This window comes from Saimiri boliviensis, chromosome 18 (assembly GCF_048565385.1).
Source record: "Saimiri boliviensis isolate mSaiBol1 chromosome 18, mSaiBol1.pri, whole genome shotgun sequence".
NCBI lineage: Eukaryota > Metazoa > Chordata > Mammalia > Primates > Cebidae > Saimiri > Saimiri boliviensis.
In genome coordinates this window covers 33696707-33723856 of record NC_133466.1, presented here as the reverse complement: position 1 = coordinate 33723856, position 27150 = coordinate 33696707, and positions in this window count along the sequence as shown.

Genomic DNA, 27150 nt, shown 5'->3' with positions numbered 1-27150 from the left:
GAAGGTGGGATCACCACCAGAGTGGGCCCAAATGCAGGACATCAAATTAAATAAAACTATTTTTAAGCCTTAAGGTCTAATGAATTTGCCTTGCTAGGTTTTAGACTAGCTTAGGAACAATAATCCCATTTTTCCTTCTTATATATCCCCTTTGGAGTGTGAATATCTATCCTATACCTGTTTTGCCAGTGTATTTTGCAAGCACATAACCTGTCTGGTTTCACAGGTTCAAAGCTAGACAATAATTTCCTTTAAGATGAATCATAACTAAAGTCTTACCTATATTTGGTTTAGATGATATTTAGATGAGATTTGAACTTTAGACTTAGTTTATTTTGGAATGAATTCGGGCTTTTGGGACTGTTGGGGTGAAAGGAATGTGTGTTTTTCATGTGACAAAGACACAAATTTGGGCAGAGGAGTCAGGAACAAAATGCTACGAAGTGAATGTTTTTCTGCCCTTCTCCACCAAATACAAATGCTGAAGTGCTGACCCTCAGTATGGGCTGTGTTTGGAGGTGTTAGCTCCACAAAAAAATAATTAAGGTTAAATTACATAATAAAGGTGAGGCCCTGATCTGAAATGATCAGTATCCGATAAGAAGAGACAATAGAGAGCTTGTTCTCTCTGACTCTACATGCAAGCACTAAGAAAGAAGATGTGACGTCATAGCAGGAAGACTTCTGTCTACAACTTAGAAAGAGAGCCCTCACCAGAACTCACCAAAAGTCAGCCATGCTCCCTCACCAGATCTCTCCAAAAGTCATCCATGCTGGCATCCTGACCTTGGAATCCCAGCCTCCAGAGCTGAAAGGAAATAAAGGTTTGTTGTTTAAGTTCCCCAGTCTCTGCAGTATTTTGTTACAGCAACCCCAAAAGACTTATAAACACAAACACACGTTTATATGATTATATGATTATATATATATATATATATATATATATACACATATACATATAATTATATACAGTTTTAATCTTCTGAAAGATTAAAAGCAACTACATTTTTACCAAGATGACTGTATGTCACAGCATTTTTCTCCCTTTGAAATGTCACTGTCTTAATCAATTTTCTGTTGCTTATAACAGAATACCTATGATATGGTTTAGCTGCATCTCCACCCAAATCTCATCTTGAATTTTAGCTCCCATGTGTAATGGAAAGAACCCGGTGGAAAGTAACTGAATCATGGGGGCAGGTTTCTCCCATGCTGCTCTTGTAGCAGTGAATAAGTCTCAAGAGATCTGATGATTTTACAAAGCGCAGTTCCCCCCACAGGCTCTCTTGCTTGCCAGCATACAAGAAGTGCCTTTGCTCCTTCTTTGCTTTCTACCATGAATGTGAGGCTTCCGAGCCATGTGGCACTGTGAGTCCATTCAATCTTTTTTTTTTTTCTTTTAACATTTTTTCTCTAATCTTATTGTATGGATATAGTAGATAATACATATAATATGTAAAATATGCATTACTTAACAGTTTATGTTATTGGTAAGGTTTCCATGCAACATAGGAAAACTTTACTAGGCTATTAGTAAAGTTTTTTTTTTTTTTTTTTAACATTTTTTCTCTAACCTTATTGTATATAGTAGATAATACATATAATACGTAAAATATGCATTAATTAACAGTTTGTGTTATTGGTAAGGTTTCCAGGCGACATAGGAAACTTTTACTAGGCTATTAGTAAAATTTTGGCAGAATCAATAATTATACAGGAATTTTTTAATGTGCAAGGGGTCAGCAGCTGTAACTCCTGTTCTCTTCTGTGTAAGTACAGAGATAATCAAGTTTTAGATTTACTTTGACTCAGAGATTCATGCGGACATTAGGTTTTCAGCCCTGTTTATTTTTTTATTCTTGAAGCTGTGTCCTCCTCTAGCTTCACTCTCAGGATGACTTTGGCTGTGGAAGTCAAGCTTTTGCCAATAGTTGCTAAGTCATCTGCCTGCCATTCCTCCCTCCCTCCCTCCCGTCCTTCCTTCTTTCCTTCTTTCCTTCCTTCCCTTCTTCCTTCCTTCTTTCCTCTTGTTTCACAAATCAGGTATATTAAGTGTCTTAACTCAGAATTTCCTAGCTCTTTCCCAGCAACTTCAAAAGTACTAAAGTAGACCAAATATTGGCTCCCTAAGATGTTCACATACCAGTGTGGAGAACCTGTGAATACCTCACCTTCTTTTTTAAAAAAACTTTTCCTTTATAAGTTACCCAGTCTTGGATATTTTTCATGCAGTAGGAGAAGGGACTAATACAGAAAACTAGTATTGGTAGAGTGGGGTAGTGCTGTTAAGATACCTGAAAATGTGGAAGAAAATTTAGAACTGTGTGACAGGCAGAGTTTGGAACAGTTTAGAGAGCTAAGAAGAAGACAGGAAGATGTGGGAAAGTTCAGAGTTTCCTAGAGGCTTCTCAAATGGTTTTGACCAAAACATCAATACTGAGGTAGTCTTTTATTTGGAACTAGAGCAAAGGTGATTCTTGCTATGTTTTAGCAAAGAGAGTGGCAGCATTTTGCCCCTGACCTAGAGATCTGTGGAACTTCAAATTTGAAAGAGATAATTTAGGGTATCTGGAAGAAATTTCTAAGCAGCAAAGCATTCAAGAGTGACTTGGGTGTTCTTAAAAGAGTTTGGTTTTATTTATTCACAAAGATATGGTTTGAGATTGGAACTTATGTTTAAAAGGGAAGCAGAATATAAAAATTTGGAAAATTTGCAGGCTAATGATTCAATAGAAACATATTTTCTGAGGAGAAATTCAAGCTGTCTGAAGAAATTTGTGTAAATAACAGGCAGCCAAGTATTAATCACCAAGACAATGGGGAAAATGTCTCCAGGACACGTCTGAGGTCTTTATGGCAGAACCTCCAATCACAAGCTAATGGAACTGTGAGTTCATTACATTTTTCTTTACAAATTTCCCAGTCTTGGGTGTTTCTACATAGCAGTATGAAAATGGACTAATACAAGCTGGAGGGCCCAGGAGAGAAAAAGGGTGTGTGGGCTGGACCCAGGGCCTTGCTGCTTTTTACAGTCCCAGAACTTGGTGCCCTGCATCTCAGCGATGACTAAAAGGGGTCAACATACAGTTTAGGCCATAGCTGAAGAGGGCACAAGCCCCAAACCTTGGCAGCTTACACATAGCATTGTGCCTGGAGGTACACAGAAGTCAAGAAATGAGGTTTTGGAACCTGGGCCTAGATTTCAGAGGATAAATGGAAATGCCTGAATGTCCAGTCAGAGGCATACCACAGGGGCAGATTCCTCATAGATAACATCTGCCAGGGCAATGAGGAAGGGAAATGTGGGGTCAGAAACCCCACACAGAGTGCCCACTGGGCACTCACAGCTTGTGGAGCTGTGAGAAGAGGGCCATGGTCCTCCTGATCCCAGAATGGTAGATCCACTGACAGCTGTCATGGTTTGCCTGGAAAAGCCACAGACACTCAATGCCAGCCTGTGAAAATAGCCAAGACGGAAGTTGTACTCTGCAAAGCCACAGAGGTGGAGCTGCCCTAGACCATGGGAACCAATTTCTTGCATAAGCGTGACCAGGGCGTGAGACAGTGAGTCAAAGAAGATCATGTTGGAGCTGTAAGATTTGACTGCCCCATCATATTTCAGACTTGTATGGGGCCTATAGTCCCTTCAGTTTGGGCAACTTTTTCCATCTGGAATTGGTGTACGTGCCCAATGCCTGCACCCTCATTGTATCTAGGAAGTAGTAAACTTGCTTTTGACTTTACAGGCTCATAGGTAGAAGGGATTTGCCTTGTCTCAGATGACACTTTGAAACATGGACTTTTGGCTTAATGCTGAAATTAGTTAAGATTTTGGGGGACTCTCAGGAAGGTGTGATTGGTTTTGAAGTGTGAGGGCATGAGATCTGAGAGAGGCTGGGGCAGAATTACATGGGTTTGGCTGTGTCCCCACCTAAATCTCATCATAAATTGCAGCTCTCAAATCCCCCACATAGGAGGGATTTGATAGGAGATAATTCAATTATAAGGGCAGAATTTCTTGTGCTGTTCTTTTGTTATTAAGTAAGTTTCCCAAGATCTGATGATTTTGTGAAGGGCAGTTCCCCTGCACACACTTTCCTGCCTGCCACAATGTAAGATGTGCCTTTGCTCCTCCTTTGCCTTCTGCCATGATTGTGAGGCCTCCCCAGCCACATGGAACTGAGTCCATTAAACTTTTTTCTTATATATTTCCAAGTCTTGACTGTTTCTTCATAGCAGTATGAAAATGGACCCTCATTGTATCTAGGAAGGTTGGGAATGGAGGCTGAGAATTCTAAAGTCTAGGGAGCATATTTACTGAGAGCCATTTTGCTGGTGGGGACTTTCAGCAGAGTACTAAGTTGACACACATCACATGATGAGGGATGCTGAGCATGGTAGCTCACATCCCTCTTCCCTTTTTAGTAAAGCCACCAGCCCTACTCCCATGATAACCCATTAATCCATTAACCCAGTTTATCTATTAATCCATAAGTGAGTTAATCCATTTGTAAGCGTAGAGCCTTCATGACTCAGTCTCTCATTGGTCTCAGATCTCAATACTGCCACAATCAGGATTAAGTTACAATGTGAGTTTTGGAGGAGATACATATTCAAACCATAGCAGTCACCAATCTCTGAATACCATGCTTTCCAAAGTCTTCTGTTAAAATAGCAGTTAGGATTGTAAAACTCTTAAGGATTCATCAAGTCCTTTATTGCCCTCATAAGCTGAAATGGACAGACATCAGAGAATAATAATGTGAGTAATATTAAAAATAAACTGTTCAAAATTTATTCGGAAACTGTGCAGAAATGGCCAGAGGCATTGCTCACAGCTTTTATAAGCATGAGATTTATAAATAGCAGATGATAGAATTTAACCTATATATTATTACTGTTATATCTGTCTTGAGATTTTCAATTATGGCTCCCAAAACAACACTCATGCAGAACACTAAAGATAATCTATTACATTGGACTCTGGTGAAACTTGATATAAACATTTCATTCTCAAGTGAAAGGTTCACTACATACTCCCATGTTCAACACTGATGACAGGAATCACATTCAAAGGTGCTGCAGAGAAAATATTTTTGGGGGATTCTACATAATTGGGATTATCAAAACAAATATTTCCAAACCTTGAAATAGGTACCAATATACAGGCCTAGACATCAAATTTTGTCTTTATTGATTATAAGAACTCTGGGAAAATTTATTTCTCTAGAAGTATGTGCTTACATTTCAAAGAGGAATGAGACCTCATAGAATGTAGCTATGTCTGCATTGTAAAGCTAAAGACCCTGGTTTTTAATCTTCTTCCAGAGAAATTTATTTATCTTTAGAAGGGTAAGAACTCAAGAACTTTCTTTCCTGTATTTCCAAGAAAAACATAATCATACTATAGAACAAAGTTTTTTCTCAGTCTCTCAGCAGACAAGGGCAGACAGCTGTCCTGCTTCTATATAACCAACCAACCAGAATGACATTTCAATGTTCCTTGCCTACAGTAGATCTCCTTATGTATATGATGACATCTGGTTCTCACCACATTACTTCAGGGCAAAGAACTGGAGCAAAGGGGGAAATATTATTTACTGTAAATGAGTAATTTTTGTTGTATGTAAATTATAATTTGCTCTATTCCACAAAAATGTTGGCATTCACAATAACATCATAATTATATATATTTAAATCTTAATTTTCCAAGTTCAAAATAACTATAGTCACGTGCCCCTTAACAGTGGGAAATGCATTCTTGCGCAATTTTGTTATTGTGCAGACTGCATAGAATACAGTTACACAAACCTAGATGGTTTAGCTCAGTGGCCTCCAACACTTTTGGCATCAGGGACCGGTTTACCACTTTTGTGGAAGGTAATTTCTCCATGTCAGTTAGGGGTTGGGAGGTTGAGATGGAAAGTGAGGTTGGAATGATTTAATCAGTCATTGTTCGATTCTCATAAGTACCATATGACCTAGATCCATTGCACGCGCAGTTCACAACAGGGTTCATGCTCCTGTGAGAAGATAATTCTGGGCTAATCTGACAGAAGACAGAACTTAGGCCGTAATGTTCCCTCACCCACCATTCACCTCCTGCTGTATGGCATGTTTCCTGACAGGCCATGAACCAATACTTGTGACCCATGGTCTAATCTACTTCACATTGTATGATAGGCTATATAATAGTCTATTGCTTCTAGGCTACAAATATGTACAGAATACTACTTCGCTGAGTACTGTAGATATATTAAATAATGGTAAACATTGATACATCGAAACATAGAAATGCAAAGTACAGTAAAAATACAGTATTATAATCTTATGGGACCATAAGGGTCTGTCATTGACTAAAAAATTGTTATAAATATACCTATCTGAATACCTTCTAGAAGGGACCATTCATACTTCCATAACAAATAATATTATTATATAACAAAATCTGTTTTGGTTCAAAATCATATTTTGTTTTGGTCTTTATGTCCTTCTTTTATTTCAATAGTTTAAATTCACAGCGTTGGGTGATACATGCATGTTTAATTATATATATATATATATATATAATTAATTGCACTTTAGGTTCTGGGGAATATGTGCAGAACACTCAGGATGGTTGCATAGGTACCTACATGGCAATGTGGTTTGCTGCCTCCATCGCCCCATCAGCTGGCATTTCTCCCTATGTTATCTGGCATTTCTCCCCATGTTATCCCTCCCTAACCACCCTACCCCTCGCTGTCCCTCCCCATTCCCTCTCAACAGATCCCAGTGTGTGGTGCTCCCCTCCCTGTGTCCATGTGTTCTCATTGTTCAACACCTGCCTATGAGTGTGAACATGTGTCATTTGATTTTCTGTTCTTATATCAGTTTGCTGAGAATGATGGTTTCAGATTCATCCATGTCCCTACAAAGGACACAAACTCATAATTTTTTATGGCTGCATAGTAATCCATGGTGTATATGTGCTACATTTTATCTGTCCAGTCAATCATCCATGGGCATTTAGGTTGGTTCCAGGTCTTTGCTATTGTAAACAGGGCCACAATGAACATATGTGTGCATGTGTTTTGCCAATAGAAAAATTCATAATCTTTTGGATATATACCCACTAATGGGATTGCTGGTCAAATGGAATTTCTATTTCTAGGTCCTTGGGGAATCACCACACTGTCTTTCACAATGGTTGAACTAATTTACACTCCCACCAACAGAATAAACGTGTTTCATAAATTAACAGTACTATTCCACTGAATAAAGGTGGTTAAGTGAGAACACTTTTTCTTTGTCTTTCTTAAAGATAAATATTGACCTAGTACAATATTCATAAAACTGTGTCAGCAAACAGGCACAATTATTAATTCTGTACTATCCCAAACAAATGTTCAGATATATTCATTTATTTTCAAACATAATATAAAAAAAATGCAGTACTGGAGACTGAGTAAAGACAAATCCACTTTGAAAATGTAGATAGACCTATGAATAATGATTTTCTATGCTCTTTTTGGTAGCAACTCATAGACATCAAACAATGCACTCCTTTGACTTTATTATTACTATGAAAATGACTAAATAATTCCAGAGGTTAGGTTTGCTTTCACATACCACACAGCATTATCATTTCAGGTTTAAGGTCACAGCATGTGAAACCCTTGTTAAGTATTATCCGGTATGGTGTTACCCTAACCTTGTGTAATTGACATTTTCCTATTTCACCCCAGTGGGAAATTATGTTTTCTGCCTTTAGGCACAGATGTACCTGGAATTAATGTGCTTTGTCAATGATGGAACTGTATTGTTGGTAATAAGTGTTTGTAAATAGAGGCAGCAATAAGAATGCAACCTTTGCAAAATGTAATGTCACTCATATTTCTGGGTGAAGAAGGGCAGTACAAAAATACAGGGAATAAGAAATGGTACTGCTTATAAAATATGACAAATATTTTCATCTTAAGCTGGTAGTAATTCTATTGCACTAAACTACTCACTACATAATTAAGACTACAGAAAGAAAAAAAAATATGTTTGTATTAAAATAATGTGCTGTTAAAAGGCACATAGTAATTATAGAAGCAAAAAGTATATGTCCCAAATTTACTTTTTAAAAAAGATAAAAACTTTTCTGAGTTCTGTTTCACTGCTAAGTTTAAGAACATTTTTTTCTGCTAGACTAAAATCGGTAAGATTCAGAGTGAGCTTTGGGTTTTAAAAATTTTTTGTCATTTTTTCTATTGCATTGATTTCAATTCTAATTATTACTTACTTTTAAATTTACCTTTTAGCTGTGATTTGTTCTTTGCTAGATTTTTAAGGAGAAATCTTTGGTTCTTTAATTTATTTATTATTTCAAATGTTCTAGAATACCTGATTGCACAACCCTTTCTTCATTAATTTAAACCATTTGTATTTATCTGATACTAAATATGTGTTCTTATAAACTTATAACTCTAGGGTGTTTATTATTTAAAAGCCTAGAAAATATTAATCAGTTTACTGAAATTCCTCTTACTGCTTTATAGTCAACATAAAATGGTGGGCAGGTAGACACTTATATCACATGTATAGTTAAAATTATAGCAAGTATTATTCTAGGAAATAAGATTTTAGTTATCTAACATGATATTTTACATATGTTTCTCTCTTAAGAGAATGGAATGATTGTCGATTTTTTAAGACATTTGCAGCATATAGTTATTTTTACTTTCTTAAATGTATTTCTTTCAGCTTTACTGTCTTAAAAATTTTTCCACATTTCAGAAACTCATGGAAATATTTTTCCATATTCCTGAATACTAAAATTAATTTGTTAAATTTAGTCGTCTAGTTGTATTATTTCCTGTTTTCATTGTCCTTATTAAAGTACCTTGAAAAATATAATTCTATCATAAATATTGATATATAACATATATTTTTGTTAAATTTCACCTTTAAGGGATATATGAAATATTGTCTTTGATACAAATGAAGAAATTTAAATTGTATTTAAAGACCATATTAATTTTTTTTATTTTATCTAGTTATTATAACCAGAGAGCATGAATAAAATCTTCAAAAATTATAAAATAAATGGAAGATTTTGGGGGTGAAAGTAAGTACAAACATACACAAATGACTATGAATTTATTTTGCTATTTATCTCTAGGAGATTTAGAGACCTAACATAAACCTATTTTTAATCTAAAAATAGATTTTTGAATCTAAAAAACAATTACTAAATTTTACTTAAAATCTGCATAATAATGACCAATAATTCAATGAGAACAAAATAGTCTGCTGATGTTACATTGAAGGTTTCCTAAAACAGATTACTCAGAGAGCCTTTAAAAAAGAATGCACTAATAATGGCGTAGTACCTATAGAACAGAAATTATCTTATAAAATTTTCAAAAACTTGTAGTAAATTTTGGTTCGTAATAAAACTATATCATATTGAGGGTTCAGAAATTATACAATAAAATTTGGCAAAGCATTGACCTCTTCTGTGCTAGAAATTGGGTCAGGGTGAAAATCATAAATGATAAACAGAAATAGGGTGAAGGGACTACAGAACCCTACTGTTTGATTAATATCACATATTGAATCGGAGTGAGTTTTAGTTCAATGTATGTAGAGACTTATCCAGGAGTACAGCAGGGTTCTGAAAGACTGGTGTAGACTCCTGTCAAGTTTATAATCTGTAAATGTTAAATGTTCTAGGCATGTTGTCTGGTTGTTTTAACCAAAGTCAGACTGCCACTGGAGTTTAGTTCACTGCACATCATTTAAGTTCAATAAACATTTATTGAATGCATTATGCTACAAGTAGTATGCTAATCAAAATATATAAAATTACTATCATAATCTATATGTAGGTCTTTGGAGGTTTTAGTCTTCTTGTTATTATTCCTTGAAACATAGTATAATTTATTAAGGATGAGACTATTATCATTGTCTATTTTTGCTGCTATATTCATCTTTATGTCATGACAGATCCTAATCAGTGTAAAGAATGGAAGTATAAATATACTGTGAGATCTTTTTTTTATATTAAAAGTATTTACATCTGTAAAGTTAAGATACTTATGTGTTCAATATGTTCATACTTCTAAAAGTGTATAGCAAGTACTACATTCAAAACTACATATTTTAAATGTGACTTTTCTTCTTCCCCTACTTTTTGGAGATTTAATTTATTTTTACTGTAATAGGTAAAAAGGTGAATCCATTTATAAGAAATCAGCCCACTATATTTATTCATTGTGGTAGAAAAGAAACAGAGTCACGATTAAAAAGTGTAGTTTACTAAGGAGAATATAGTTAATTTATCTGGGGACTTAAATCTGCTATAAGACATCTTCATGTGAGATAAATCATACTTAGATTAATGCTTGCTGCTCCTAGAATAAGCGTAAGAGCTGTTATATGTAATATATATACATTTAATGACCTTGGGTAAGGATAATACATTTCCACTATGATGAAATGTGAAGTCCTTTGGCTAGGGCTACCAACAAAACTGATTTGATGGGCTTTCCTGAGATCTGCTTTTACTCTTCATTCTATTATTTTTGTGGTTAATCTTTATTAAAATGAACACATTTTCCTTAATAAATACTTAACTTTGAAATTTGCTAATAACAAAATCTCACCATGGTTTGCCTTATTTATACACATATGTCTATGTCTTTTTCAAGCCTTATGCTACCTGAAGGCAGAAGTCACATCTTAGACACCATTTTAGCAACGTTTCCCAGGCAGACTTTTTACCATATATTAAAAATTATACATGCCTCTTTAAATACCAATTTTCTTTTCTTTTTTTTTTTTTTTTTTTTTTTTTTTTGAGACGGAGTTTCGCTCTTGTTACCCAGGTTGGAGTGAGATAACATGGGGAGAAATGACAGATACAGGCGAGGGGAAGGAAGGCAGCAAACCACACTGCCATGTGTGTACCTATGCAACAATCTTGCATGTTCTTCACATGTACCCCCAAACCTAAAATGCTATTAAAACAAAAAAAGAAGAAAGTTGTTACAGTAATAGTTTAACAAAATACATAAACTATTTCTCTGGAGATTAAAAGGATATTAGATATTATCTAATCCAACCCCATTCAGTACAGAGATGAGAAAACTGAGGTCTAAATACTTCAAGATACATGTTGGACTACACAATTCTAGTGTAGTAAAGATTACACTGATACATTCATGCCCTGATACTAAGTTCAGAGTTATTTGCACAGGCTTCGCTATGCTCATAAAATTTTGAGGTATGATTATCAAGATAGGTTTTCATAATTTATTATTGTTTCTATTAATTCCTTCAGTTTGTTAAACAGAGGTGGGCAAGTCACCTGAGGTCAAGGGTTCAAGAGCAGCCTGATCAATATGGTGAAACCTCATCTCTACTAAAAATGCAAAAATTAGCCAACATGGTGGCATGCAACTGTAATCCCAGCTACTCAGGGGAATCACTTAAACCCGGGAGGTGGAGCTTGCAGTGAGCCAAGATTGCACCACTGCACTTCAGTCTGGGTGAAACAGTGAGACTCCATCTCAAGATTTCTATCATTGTCTATAACGATGTAAATATAACCATGACTATTAGTTATTTTTTAAGTGAAGCCAAATCATTAATACAAAAGTAAACACTTCTGTAGAATCCATAATTGGTGAACATCTATTTGAAGAGAGGTATATGTTATTGACTTTAAAAAGTAAACTTCTAGGCTGGGTGTGGTGGCTCATGCCTGTAATCCCAGCACTTTGGGAGGCCAAAGTGGGTGGATCACCTGAGGTCAGGAGTTCAAGACCTGACCAACATGGAGAAACCTGGTCTTTACTAAAAACACACAAAAAAAATAGCTGGGTGTGGTGATGCATACTTGTAGTCCTAGTTACTCAGGAGGCTGAGGCAGGAGAATCATTTGAACCCAGGGTCAGAGGTTGCTGTGACTCGGGATCACACCATTGCACTCCAGCCTGGTAACAAGAGCAAAACTCTGCTTCAAAAAAAAAAAAGGTCAACGTCTTTTACCACCTATAAAAATAAATCTGATTATGCATTGGGGATAAAAGAATAAAAATTTTGGACAATAGGGCATTTTTTTAACAAAGTAGATAAAAGGAGAAGTATTTAGTATTGTCAGAAATTTTACTATATTAATCAGTGAACAAAATCAGAAAGTATTAGGCATATTGGTCTTAATATTTTTCAGCCTCAGTGGAGTTGAAGGAACAGGGACTATTTTTAGCTCAATGTTAGTAGGGACTTGGAGAAAGATTTGGTGAAAGTGGGTAAATGCCTTCAAATTCTTTTTAAATACTCTCTCTGACAGATAATTTTATACACTATGTGTAATTTACAATATACATTGTAAGCTTATTTTGTGGTTTGAGAGACAGGTTTTGAGTAATTCACAGATAATAAACATAACAAGTTACCTAACTTCCAAAAAAAAAAAAATTATACATGCCTCTTTAAATACCAATTTTTTTCTTTTTCTTTTTCTTTTTTTTTTTTTGAGGCGGAGTTTCGCTCTTGTTACCCAGGCTGGAGTGCAATGGCGCGATCTCAGCTCACCGCAACCTCCGCCTCCTGGGCTCAGGCAATTTTCCTGCCTCAGCCTCCTGAGTAGCTGGGATTACAGGCATGTGCCACCATGCCCAGCTAATTATTTTTGTATTTTTAGTAGAGACGGGGTTTCACCATGTTGACCAGGATGGTCTCGATCTCTTGACCTCATGATCCACCCGCCTCGGCCTCCCAAAGTAAATACTAATTTTCTACCATGATAGAGTAACAAGAGACAAACTTACCCTCCTTTTATTCAGCATATAGAAACATGAGTGATATATGTGACAGAATAATTTTCAATCTAGAGAGCAGATAGCTCAGGACAGTGATTCTTAGTAAAAAAAAAAACAAAACCAACAGGTGAGTCCTTTAAGTGTTCCATTTTACTGCCTAGAGTAAGATTCCAGGCTGAAGAATAGGAAAGAGAACCCAGGCAAGGAGACAAAGGGTTCATGTATTGGTGAATCCAAAACAGTATCTGTGGGATGAATATCAGAGATGAAGAAGCTGCATAATGATGAAGCTTAAAAGAACTGCAGTGATAGCCACTTAAGTGTTTGGCTGAGAACTGCTATGTGTGAGAGTATGTGTGGGGTCAGTGTGTGTGTGTGTGTGTGTGTGTGTGTGTGTGTGTGTGAAAGAGAGAGAGAGAGAGAGAGAGAGAGAGAGAGAGAGAGAATAAGCTACTCAATCGCGGATCACCTGTAAGTTACTGATAGAACAATCAATCCTCAGATTTAAAACATGGCTGGAGATGATGTCCCAACCAGCAAGACCCCTTAAGACATAGCATGATGAGTTTTATGTGGATAGATATTGCATCACTATTGAGAATAAAATGCTTTTGAATAAAGGTTGTTCTGAATCCACTGTGTCAAAATTTGGGGAAGGATCATATCAATTCCATATCTTCATTCCAGAAAACAGTTCAATGCTGTTTAAAAGAATAAAACCAAATCTAGAACATAAGAAGAAAAATTCTATGAAGCAAACCATCCAATTTTAAAAAGGTTGCGAAAATAATGAAAAACAATCCCTAATCAGAAAAAAAGCAGTTAATATAAATAACCCTAAAATTACACAAATGAAAAAAATCTGTAAATAAGAATATTCAAATTCTGTAAATAAGAATATTATAAATATATGAAAAGCTATTCCATATGGGTATATGGTAAAACTCTCTTATCAGTATATATCAGTAGCCTGGCATCTCCATGAACAGCAAAATTCATGTTTGACTACCTCCTAAAGGTTTCCACTTGAGTATTTAATAGGCATCATACATTTTATATGTCAAAATTCAATTAATGGTTTCTCACCACCAATCCTGTTACTCCACTACTCTGCTACAAGTCAGAAATGAACAAATATATTTTTCTTCACAAAACACTGGAGTCTGTGTTAACTATTTTCTTTTCTTACACTCTTAATTAATCAGGAAATTATGTCACTCTAATTTCAAATTATATATAGTAACTTTTTTAAACCATTCCTATTACTGTAGCCTAAACTACAAAAATTTATTGCACAAACATTTTATTAAAGTGCAAATTAAAACCAATTACTGCACAAATCTTGTATTCAATTCAATTTTTACAGTGAAAACCCATCTGTATAACTACTGCTAGGACAAAAAATATATTGCCAGCATTCTGGAAGTTCTCTTTCTTTTTTAGAATCACTGTTCTTTAGTCCTTGAAGATATAGTATCATCACTGAAGAATTTTCCTTGTTAATACACTTTATATAAATGAAGTAATACAGAAAGCACTTTTTTCCTATCTGAAACTTTTTTTCAATATTACATTTATGGATATAATCCATGTTGTTTTGCAGAGTTTCATCACTATTATTGTCCATTCAGTAGTCTCTCCTTATCCATGGTTTCACTTTCCACAGTTTCAGTTAGTCATGGGCAGCTTGGAGTACAAATATATTAGATGGAAAATTCCAGAAGCAAACAATTTTTATGTTTTAAATTGTGCGTCATTCTGAGTGGCTTGATGAAACCTTATGCCATCCCACACAGGATGTGAAACATTCCTTTTTCCAGATTATTCAGGATATATTAGCCACCTGCTCATCTCTCAGTAACAGTCTCAGTTATCAGACGAACTTTTCTGGTATCGCTGTGCTTGTCTTCAGGTAGCCCTTATTTTACTTAACAGTTGTCCCAAAGTGCAAGTGTAGTGATGCTGGTAAATTGTTATAATTGTATATTTCAGTGTTATTGCTAATCTCTTACTGTACCTAATTTATGAATTAAACTTTATCATGGGTGTGCATGTAAAGGAAAAAATACATAATTTGCATATGATTCGGCACTATCCCCAGTTTCAAGCATTCACCTGGGGTCTTGGAAATTGCTTCTTGTGGATAAGGGGGAGTACTACTCTGTATGTTCCAATTGTCAAAGCATAATATATTATTTTTAATTATCTATATAAATTTTAGTTGTTTTAACTTTGACTATTTTGAATAATACTGCTATGACTATTCTTACATATACCTTAGTGGGTAGCAAATGTGTACTTTGTTGAAGATATAAGTAGGAGAGGAATAAATGTGTCAGGAGAAATCCTTATGTTGTTGAACTTAACACATTTTGTCCAAAAGATTTTGAAAGTGGTGTGATATACAAATCCATTAACTGCTTTTGAGCGCTTGTAACACTATATCCTTCCTAAACTTGGTGTTAACAATCTATATATTATAGTCATGTTAGTGGTTATGTACTTATATCATATTATGCTCTAGTTTGTATTGCTAAGCTGACTAATATTAATATCATTTCATGTTTATTGACTCTTGACTTGTGATTCTTCTATTTGGGTCTTTTGCTCCCACTTTCATATTTGTCTGTTTTTTATTTGCTTACATTTTCTTATTGACTTCTAGGAGTTCTTATTTTATTTTCCAATAATGTTTTTGACAGAAGTGTTGCAAATAGCTTCTCCTTTATACTCTTCATTGGGAATTTTTGGTGAAAAGAATTATGAATTTGGCTTTCTAGAATAATTTGGCTTTCAAGAATAACTTGGTTGAGTATAGAATTTTCATATGACAGCATATCTTTAAAATTTTTGAATATGTTTCTAAATATTTGAATATGTTATTCAATTGCCTCTGACTTTAATGATTTCTTATAAATAATTTATTAATTTTATAGATTATTTCTTGCAAACTACTTTTCTCCTTTTGCATTCAGGATTAACTAATTTTCTGTCTTTGGACAGTTTGTCTATAATGTGTTAGATGTGGAAGTTTTTTAGTTTATTGACTGCGGAGATCAGTGTTTCTCATCAGATTTGGGAGGCTTTTACACATTGTTTCTACAAATATTCTTTCTGTCCATCTCTCTTTCTCCTCCCCTTGTGGGACTCAATTTTGCAAATGTTGGCACTTACTGGTTTTCCATTAGTATCTGCCTTTGTACATTTTTCTTCTTTCTGTTCCTCATACCAGATGAACTCAAATGACCTATCTTCAGATTCATGAATTTAAGCCGAAACCTGCAGTTTAGCCTTTCTAGTGTTTTTTTTTTTTCTTCCCTTTATCCTCACACTCACACACTAATGCAAGGTCATAGGTACCATAGAATTGAGATGTACTTTGGTATTTCCTATTTAACACATTAAACTTTTATTTTTATTCAAGATCATATTTGCTGGTCTTGACTATTATCCTTACTCTTTGTACACTTATATTTATATGTTTAAGTTTCTTGATTCTTCAAAAATATCCTCTGGATATATTTGATAGAGACTGAGTTGACTAGCTAGAGGGCTTGGATTTAAAGTACAATGCCGAATAGAAGAGATTTTGGCAGTCATTGTTGTCTCATTCCTATTTCTGAGAGAACGGTATCAGCATTTCACAGTTTAATATGATGTTAACTAGATATGGTCTGTAAATATTACCATAGTAGGACTTCTCTTTCTACTTCTCATTTACCAAGTGATTTTTAATTATGGCACATTTTGTATACTATCAAATATCCAGAAAAACACTAAGTGGTTTGTTTTATAGCAATAGAAATAAAGAGGCAACAAAGTCAGCTTTTAATCTGTAAAACAAAAACAGTTTTGTAAATTAGTTGGACACAGACACCTTCCGTTAGCATGTATGACTGTAAACATCAACCATTGAATGTCAGGCTCAGGTTTTTTAAGGGAAGCCGATCAGCAGTAGACCCATTCCCAGGAACAGCTTTCTGAAACTAGCCAACCAATGATAATCTCTTCGAATACAATTCTCCAGGCCTGAATATTAATTTTATTAATATTAATTAATTAATTTTATTGTTCCACTGAATGTTAGTTATATTAATATTTTTATTCCACTGTACAACAGTCCAAAAGCCCAATTTAAACAAAATACTCATATAAAATCAGAGGTCTACTGTGTTTTAAACTACTGTGCTTAGCAATTATAACTTTCCTTTATTTAAATAAATAACATTTTATTCCAGTTGTTTAAAATCTTGTAGTCTATTCCTAGAATGGTGTCTAGATAAGACTTTTTTAGTGATTGATTGATTTTCAAATGCTTTTTTTCCATTCCTTTATAATCACTGAAACCAGAGATTTATACATTTTTCCCCCATAACCTTGCTTCTACCTTTGCCACCTTGCAGTTTATTTTTTACTTATAAACCAGAGTATTGTTTATACTTGCCTTACTTTGCCTCATTTTGTATTATTCTCTCTCAATAACTTACACTGAAGATAAACTGTACTTACTAGAATATAAAGCAGATTAGATCTCCACAACATCTAAAGACAATGATAGGTATACAATTACAACTCAAAGTTTATATACTGTATAATATAAATAAAAATTCAAGTTAAAAAACCTGAAACACTTAACAGAAGTAAATTATTGTTTCAAAGAAAATGCTTCAGCTGTTTCCAAAAGTGAAAGAAATATTATGAAATATTGTGAATCAGCTTTATCTATCACAGAAATATAGACAATTATTGTATATTATCAGGGCTTCAAGAATACATTTATTTTATTTTTTGCAAAATGATATAATATGTTTAATTATTATAAATCTGTATCTCATTTTCAGTGTTTGCTCATCTTTTTTACAATTTTATGAGTACTTCTTTAATATTAATTTCTAAGGCTATAAAACAGTGCTTTAGGAGATATTCTTTTTCAAACACATGTTTTTGTTACATTTAACTATATCTTACTTCATTGACATGCATTTCTTGCAGCAAAGGAAATCCATATTTCCTTTGAATGTGTGGGTATCTCTAAAATTTGATTTTTTTATCATTTTTATTAGGTTTATCAAATTTGGGGAAGAGGTATTCGGTTCTTGCAATTTATATTGGTATGCTCTTGTTGGAAGATATGAAAGACAGCATGTAGAATGATTGTATCAACTCAACAAACAAAATTACCTTGAAGACCATGGCACTGTGTATAGGAAAACATCTAATATTTACCATGTGGACCAAAGTGAAGCTACAATTAACATATCTATTATAACCAGATATTAAAAGACAACAGAGCCAAAGAAAAATAAATAATATTGTTACAAAAGACAACTGATAGTGTCTTTTGATTACAAATCATGAGACTCCGTGCTTTCTTAAAATGGACATGGGAAAAGTTGTTCCATTAGGACACTGATCAAATAAAAACATGTTTGCTTTTATTAAAAAAAAAAAAAGGCAGAGGAACTGAATTCTAATATAATTTGTCTGACTACAATGGGGCAGTATGACTTTTCAGAAATGCTTCTAAATTACCTTGATTAATTGACACACAGTGTGTTTCAATTTTTCCCAGATTTGTGTATTATCTGCATTTGTGCTTTTCATACAAAACTTCTCAGGTGAAATGAATAATATTTTGTTTCAGATTGTGAACTGTTTGAAATCGCCATCTAATATTTCTCTAAACTTTCTTTATGTCAATCACTTCCACGGGCAAAAATCTTTTCCCACAGAGTGGTTGTGACCTAGAGGTAGGTCTGAAATCTCCTCTTCTATGTTTCACCATGATTACTTATCTTATGGCGGAACAGAGATTATATTTCCTATCATCCAAACAGGGTGGCTATAGCACAAAATTAATCTTTAAAATTACTCAGTGACTGACTTGAGTCAGATAATTTTAAACGCATCTCCCTCAGGTCTTGACCAGCAGAGAAGGGCTTAGTCTGTATGGATTCTGTCATGGAAGCCTGTATTATTATAAGTGGAAGCTCTGAAATATTGGATAGTTATTAACTATATGTTATTTAAGTCTTGTGTTTTCAAAACTGTAATTCATCAAATCTAAGATTTAATGGAAGCCTGTAAATTAATTTCTAATATCTCTAAGTATATTACATTTATATCTCTAGATGATTATTAAATGAATTATAGTCTTATAGCAATGTAATTTATATAACATAGGCAGTAAGTAAAACAATGGAAAATTATCAATTATCAATGTTGAGAGGATTATTAATAATATTGCTTAACATATTATGATATTCATTTTTTTAGAGTGAGGATCATGTGTATTCCATGTGACTATGAATGTGAGGAAATAATATTCATTAGAGAGGATCTGGAGGATACTAGAGACATTTTCCTAGTCATCCTGGTCAATAAATTAAGTACTTAGCTGAAATAACTGCAGGTTGACATCAGAAGTCACTATATTACAAAATTATTTGTAATTAAGCATGTTTAATCTATATATTATGTGGTATATTATAAGGATATTTAAAATCTTTGTTGTTTCATAATGTCCTAAATTACATTTTCTTTTTTCCAAATAGAATTATGGATGGAGACCAGAACAATGCAAACTATAAACTTGGTCTCATGTCAAGATTCTGATGCTCAAAGTTAGGAAAAATAGATTAAAAATGATGATAGTAAAAATGTATATAACACCATAGATTGTGAATTGTTCTAAGCATTTTATTCATGAAGTATGTACTCCTATTTTCATATCTATTTTAGAGTAAATGAAACAGGTCATAAGAATTAATTGTCTAAAGCTACTGAGTTTATACATAGCAGAGCTGGGATCAAATATAAGTAGTCTGAACAGAATTTGTGATTATAACCATTACACAAGGTGAATGCCATGGCACTTTAGTAGGGAATATTTTCAACTTGTGTATATAATGTGAGCCGGGGTTAAGAAATGTAAAAATCCTCTTAAAAGTGATGAGAATCCTTAGATGTAAGAGATCACATTTAGAAAAGAATGTTTCCTATTAAACCATGGTCGGGTCTCTTATGGAAGAAAGGGAGCTGTAAACTTGAGTAAGAATTATCTACAAATGTTAAAAATCCTCTTAAAAGTGATGAGAATCCTTAGATGTAAGAGATCACATTTAGAAAAGAATGTTTCTTATTAAACCATGGTCAGGCCTCTTATGGAAGAAAGGGAACTGTAAACTTGAGTAAGAATTATCTACAAATATTGAGAAGGGTTCAGAGAACAGTAGGGTCTACTCTATAATTTTTATAAGAATAGTAAGTAAATGTGGATACTATAACTAAAAGCAGGTACTATATAAAACACAGAGGCATATATATGAATATCAAGTCTAGAAATTAAAGCAACAGAATTATATATATTATACCAGGCAAAAATATTCCTCCACATGTGTGCCTTAGAGGAATCACATTATGTGTGAATGTGTCTCCATTGCTTTATTACAAGGAAACTCTCAATGTATTTGTTGTTGGCTAAAGTGTGTGCTTCTTAAACTATGAATGTAGGAAGCATATATATGGGATAGTAAAACTTACCTCAAATATTATAAGATGTGGTTATGATCAAATCAGATCAATTATTGGTATAAAATTTTTAGTTCACCTAGATCTGAACAATGATACCTCTTCAGTGTTAAATAGTAGCACCCTCCCCAGTATATGTTCACAATGTCACTATGTGTTCCCAATGCCACTATCTGTTCCAATAAATATACAAATAATATGAGCTTAAACTGAATGATTATCAACTGGACAGATCATTAGAAGAGATAATTTCATTGATTATAAACCTGACTATAACTCCAAACAAATAATTCAGTTTTATGACACTTAATTAGTAATTCAATAGAGAACTAAAATTTTTCAGTTGGTTGCTTTTCAATCAATCATAAGTTTAGGCATTTCAATAAGTTAAGATTGACATATATATAATATTTTTGAGATATATATATATATCTTAAAATACCTCGTGTGTGTGTGTGTGTGTGTGTGTGTGTGTGTTTTATTGAGACAGGGTCTCACTCTGTCATCTGGGCTGTAGCACAGTGGCGTGATCTTGGCTTACTGCAACCCCCACCACCTGGTTTCATGTGATGAAAGATATATTTTGATACTGACAACACCATGTTGCTTAAAATATTGGCCTGCCTATAACTAATAAGACATAACCATAGCTTTCTACAAAATAGTTTATATCATATTTTAACAAAATAAAACTATTTTTTCAAAGTCACATTTATTTGTAGATTTGAATATTTCAAGAATAGAAACAGGTCTGTCTTGTTCTATGCAGTTTATTTCATAATATATGTTTTTCCACTTTAAATAAATCACTTTATGCAAAATTATTTTGATAATATTTAATAAAATAAGCAATCGTAAAACTTTTCATATTTTTTGTCCGTGAATAGTAGAGATGGAATAATATTTTGAATAATGTGTTATGCTTTGAAAGTACATGTGACAAGACTTTTGAAATTCACTTCCTAAATATTGTACAAGAGAAATAAAAAATAGATATTTAAGTTACCAAATTAGCTTGAACAGTTTTTGTAAATTTTTTTATGCTTTATTGTTTTAAGATAGCTCCTAATAATTTTGCAGTACTTCCATTTCTTGCTATGAGGAGGGTTTGAAAAACCATGATGGTGCAAGATTTTACATGTTTTCTAAAGCTGGAAATATCTATTTATAAATATTGTGGAAGACAGCCAGCCAATAGCAGGTGTTACAGCTGCCCTATCCTCACAGTTCAGCCCTCCTGATTTATTGTACACTCATGTACAAGTTCTCTCAGCAGTAAATATATGCCACTGTCATAAAAGAAACATATTAGGTTGAAAATTGTTTAAAAGAATAGCCCCTTTGCACATTTTAACATGCATTTGTGCCATGATTTACTTTTATATTCTATATCAAATAGGCATTTTAAAAATATCATATTTACAAAAGCCTGTAATAATCTACGTATTAACTGGCTAGCAAAAAGTCCTTGAATCTATCCATATGATCAAAGTACACTGTGAGCATTCAATTTTATTGTTATATCTTTTGGATGCTAATAGGTAGGTTGGATGGACATCAGCAAGAAAGAGGAAGAAATACTGTTGAGTGAAATTTGTTTGGGATCACCCAAGAGCATCAGCCATTCAGCTCAGTGTAAGTGTTCAGTGAAGCACAACATCTGACAATATGGGACAGTCACCCACTGCTGAGAATCGACAAAAGTAGTAATGTCAGAACTCACCAGTGCGGCTGGCAAATCTTTCAGATTGTCATACTCTTTTCCCCTTAGGGAGGGCCCTTAGAGATGGTACTTGTTGTCACTTGTAAGATTAGAATTTCTTTGTGGAAATTCATTCTGATGCCATGCCTTTACATCAGTGTAGGAAAATAAAAAAGAAAAAGCTAATATGAAAGTAAATGATTTTTTGGAATAGATAGAAAAATTGTCAGACAAATAATTAACAAATATTGTAGGACAATTGTATTGATCATAGACAGAAATGAGTGTTTATTGAAAAGGCTCACTGAATTTCAAGCTAGATTGATAAGAAAAGATACACATGTAAGGTATCTATACTAAATTTTTATGAACTCTAAGTATAATGAGTACATCATATAAACTTTTATGTAGAAAGTAGTGGTTACCAACAAAGTAAAAGATATCTGAGGTTATGAGCCTTCCATTGTACTATTGAAGACTGGGATAAAGGAAAGTTTCTACATTCTGAGATAAAGTAACATCCTGAAACTCATAAGCCAAGAAAAGATATTGTTAACCAGTCATAAAAAAAATAAAGATATCCATGAATGCAATAATTTGGATCTCATGTTATCCAGCACTTGATCTGAGACATATATTTGTAAAATTACTTATAAACAAAACAAAAAAATCTTAAACAGTCTTCAAAAGTGAAAAGATAAAGAGGAAATAGTAATAAATCTTGATATATATGTACCTACACATTTCTTTCTCTACTGATGTATGACACTTATACATATAGATGAGTAAAAAGATATACAAGAAACGTGTACATAGAAAAATATAGCAAAAATGACATTATAATAACAAAACATCTAGCTTAGCAAAATTTAAGAGTTGAGGAGAAAAGGGTTTGAAAAACCTCAAGAACCTCATTGAAGTAGAATTAAAGGAAGAAAACAGAGGGAGAAAGTAGAAGTTGTCTATTTGATTTTATGGACATAGTGTGCTGGAGCTTGAACAGTAGCTTGTGTGAAACAAGACATCTAAGAGGAAAAGAATAGTTTCACGTTGCTTACAAATGATAGTAGAATTATCTGTATCTGCAGAAGAGATCAGCATCAATCATTCTACTCACAAGGAAAAAATAGTGAGAAATAAAATTTAAGATGTCTCCCTAATTAGAAATGTAACTATAAACCAAAAAGTTTATAAGACAGGTCTCAATCAATTAAGAAGTTTATGTTACCAAAGTGAAGAAACATGACCTATGTCACAGCCTCAGGAGGCCCTGAAAACATATGCCCAAGGTGTCTAAGTTGCAGTGGGATTATATACATTTGAGAGAGACAGATGTTTTAGGTAAAGACCTAGTAGGAAAGGAAGATTCTCTACAGAATGCAAATTTTCCCCATAAGAGACAACTTTCCTGGGCCATCTGAATATATGCCAAGTGATCTAACTGGGGATAAAATACTTTGATTTCCTTGTAAGTCTTGTTGTCTGCCATGTGATATTAGTATCTGGTTGGAGTTCCTATTTTATTTCTACAGACTCTTCTGTCAGTACTATGTTTTCTGTTTTAATGTTAATGCTGGTCAGTTATGTCAGAACTCCAAAGAAAGGAGAGAATAATGAGGCACGTCTGGTGCCCTTCTCCCTGTCTCGGCCTGAAGTCATGGCTTTCAGGTTTCTTTGGGTTTCCTTGGCAGAGAGGGGAGCCAATTAAGTCAGTTGAGTACTTGTAATTTTATTTTTGGTTTACATAACATGTTTATTATGTTTAATAAATCAGAACATTCCTGAGGGTAGTGGTCATGAATTTAACGTGATAACACTAAGCAGGGCTCATCTCTTATAGCCAGAGTAGACTGTAGAGGTTTGGGTGTGAAATAAACAAGAACTGCAATTTAGCAAAGGCAAAATTTCTAGGGAAATAATAGGCAAGAGAGGTGAAATATATGCATGAGAAAGATTGTAATGGGTTGGCTATAGAACAAGAGATGTTAAGGGGATGAGGAAGCATGAAAGGTGATCATTGAATTTTAATTCCAGGTGAAATAAAGTTGTGAATGAAGTTAAGGTACTAGAGAATGTGAGCTGGAAAAAAATAAGATATAAATATTAGAGAGTGGAGCACTTGAGTTTGAGATTTTTGAGAGTGTTGCTGTTGGCATGAACAAAAGTTTGAAGGTGGCCATAAGAGGTAATGATGAAGATAGGCCAGAAGCTGATTAAAGAGAGAAGTTTCAATAAAGTACAAGCAGATGATGGTAAACTTTATCTTAACAGATGTTAAAGCAACCAGAAAATAAGACAATACATATGCATTTGAAACCAGCAGCATCTATATACTAGAATTGTTTTATTGATAAGAAATGACAAAAACCAGCTAGAGGTATGAAACCTTGAGAGCATATATGATTAAGACTGTGGTGGTATTTCAGAGAAGTATATTTATCCTCAAACTTACTGAGATGTATATAGTAAATATGTATGGCTTTTCCATGTCAACTGCATTTCACTAAAGTGGCTTCTTAAAAGTCATAATAAAATTACAGAGATAAATGAAAAAAACCTAGCTAAAAATTTATGTACATCTATTAAACTAGATATATCTAATCTAAAAAGAATAAACAGTTAAATAGAGAAAATGCATAATAGTAATAAAACGTATTGCTAAAGTTAGAGAACTGTTGTAGAATGATGATAGTTAAAATTAAATTTTCCCCATGCTATACTATTTATGTAAGTTTTGTATGTAACATTTTGGATAGATTTTTTTCAGTAAAAGAACAGTAAATAGGTAATATTTTTTGGCAAGCCTTTAAATCAAAGAAATAATCTGAGGTTAATCAGCATCTGAATAATACTGAGTCTGCTGGAGGCAGAAACATTGGATGGCCCTTATTTCATTAAAAAATTAGTATTTTTTTTTTTAGTTTAGAAAGAATATTAACTATTTAATTATTAAGTAGTGTCTTTACTCAGTGTTCTTTTCAAAACAGTTTTTCTTTCCATATTAAGAATTTTCAACAAGAAACAAATGTGTTCTCTTATTTGAAATACTTTAATTACTGCACATTCATATCTATATTTTTGTATATTTGTCTTGCCTACTTCTATAGCCCACCACTTCTAGAATGAATCTGAATAGGAGCTGTAGACACAATTACCATTTTTCCCCTAGTTGATTTAATGAGTATGTTCCTATTGTTTTAAAATCTAGAAAAATTTTGCCATTTCTGTATAAATGTGCATGTATAATTTTAATGGTATACATATTCAATCTAATGTAATAAAAATGAATAGTAAATATTAATATATAACTTTTTAAACTACTGTTGGCAGTTATGCAGATGTGCATTGTTTTACTTTTTCTTTATATGTTGTTACAAAATATATTATTAATATGATTATTCACAATAATACAAGTTCTAGAAATAATCTATCAGAAATATTTTTAACAATGATAGTTACTACATGCTAATGCTTTATTAGGAATTGTGTTTTATATTCATAAATAAAACTATCTTTTTTAGTCTTTAATTGAATTGGAGAATAATTCATATTGGAAATCTAGAAATTAATTCTACTATAAAGATAAAAATATTTCCAGCTTACTTTGTAGAAATAGATAGAAGTATTACTATCAGAAATAGTGGACAGATCTGAATACTGGAGAAGAAACCAGCAGAAGTTTTGTAACTTTTAAATTATTTTCAACACAAGAGTGAAATGGTGAGTGTAAGAAAGGGTAAGATTTCATAAAAGCCCACAGGTAACATAGCTTGTATTTGCTTTACCAAGAAGACCAAATTTTACAACGATAATGTTTGAATGAGAAGAAATAAAAATAAATGAGATAAACAATAACAAAAATAAAGCATAAAATCACCTGAAATTCCATCTTGGAAAAAGATACGCAGACATGAATAGAGAGCTTTTTGGTTTGAATTATGCATAAGAACACTGATTTAAGTCTCTACTTATGGAAGCTCATGGAAATACTCAAATATGTTTTTCCCATGAGTACTTCAGTTTTGTCTATACTAAAAATCACATAAGGTTCTATGGCAATTGTGGCTGCTGCCATGACACTGACTACAGTAAGGGAGGCATGGCCCAGGCCCCACGCTCTACAGAGGTGGCAGGAGCCTGGAACAGCTGGAAGCCTCATGCTTTTCTGAGTTGGAGGGAAAGGAGCCCTGCCCTCCTGGGGGTAGCTGCAGCTACCCAGCTGCTGCTGGGAACCCAAGCCTCTTTGCACTCTGGGAATCCTCAGAAGCCCTCCTGCCCCCGCAAGCTCAAAAGTTTCCTGCTACTGCTGCCTGGCCTCTCCTTGCTCCCAGTGCCAACTCCACTATCAGAGCAAAGTTGTGGCTGAGCCTGGGTGCTGTCATAACCCAGTCAGGTGTGTACTGGCTCAGGCAATACTGACATATCAGTCCCCTGCTTCCTTGGCCCCCTCCAGACTTTGGGCATCGAGGAGGATGGGAAGGAGGCCAAGGCAGGTTTGAAAGCCAATTGGCACAGGCCCGTAGGCATCCCTTGGCAGGAACAACCTGAGCATTGATATGGCAGGTTGATGGCAGCTGGAGGCAGACAAACTCCTGGGTGGAAAAGAGCAGGTCCCCAACGAAGCCCCACCTTCAAGCCTGGGACACCCTGCAGCACTGGGGCTGGGTTGTCAACTCTGCTGACCAGAGTGAGAACTTATGGAACTTTTCCTGGCTCACCCATGGCGATGCATGAACCAGTCAGCATTCACTTCCTCCCCTCTGAAGCCCATAAAATTATCAGATTCAGTGAGACTTGGGGAGAAGTAGGGATGACCTGCCTTGGAGAGGAGCTACCCACTGCAGGTCTCCTCTGTGCTGAGAGCTGAACAGATGTTGAGATGACCTGCTTGCAATACACCTTGTCCAGCCACAGCCTTACAGGGATCTGGTCCCCATGCTGACCCCTGGAGCAGCCTGCCATACAGCAGCCAGCATACCTGGCTCTATGCAGTTCCCAGACCATGCAATCACTTTCTCACACACCCCTCGCTTGCTCTGCACCAGGCTCACCCTTGGCAGGCATGGGATCCAGGCTTGCAGCATGAGCCAAGAAGGCCTCAGTCAAAAAGGCCTAAGCCAAGAG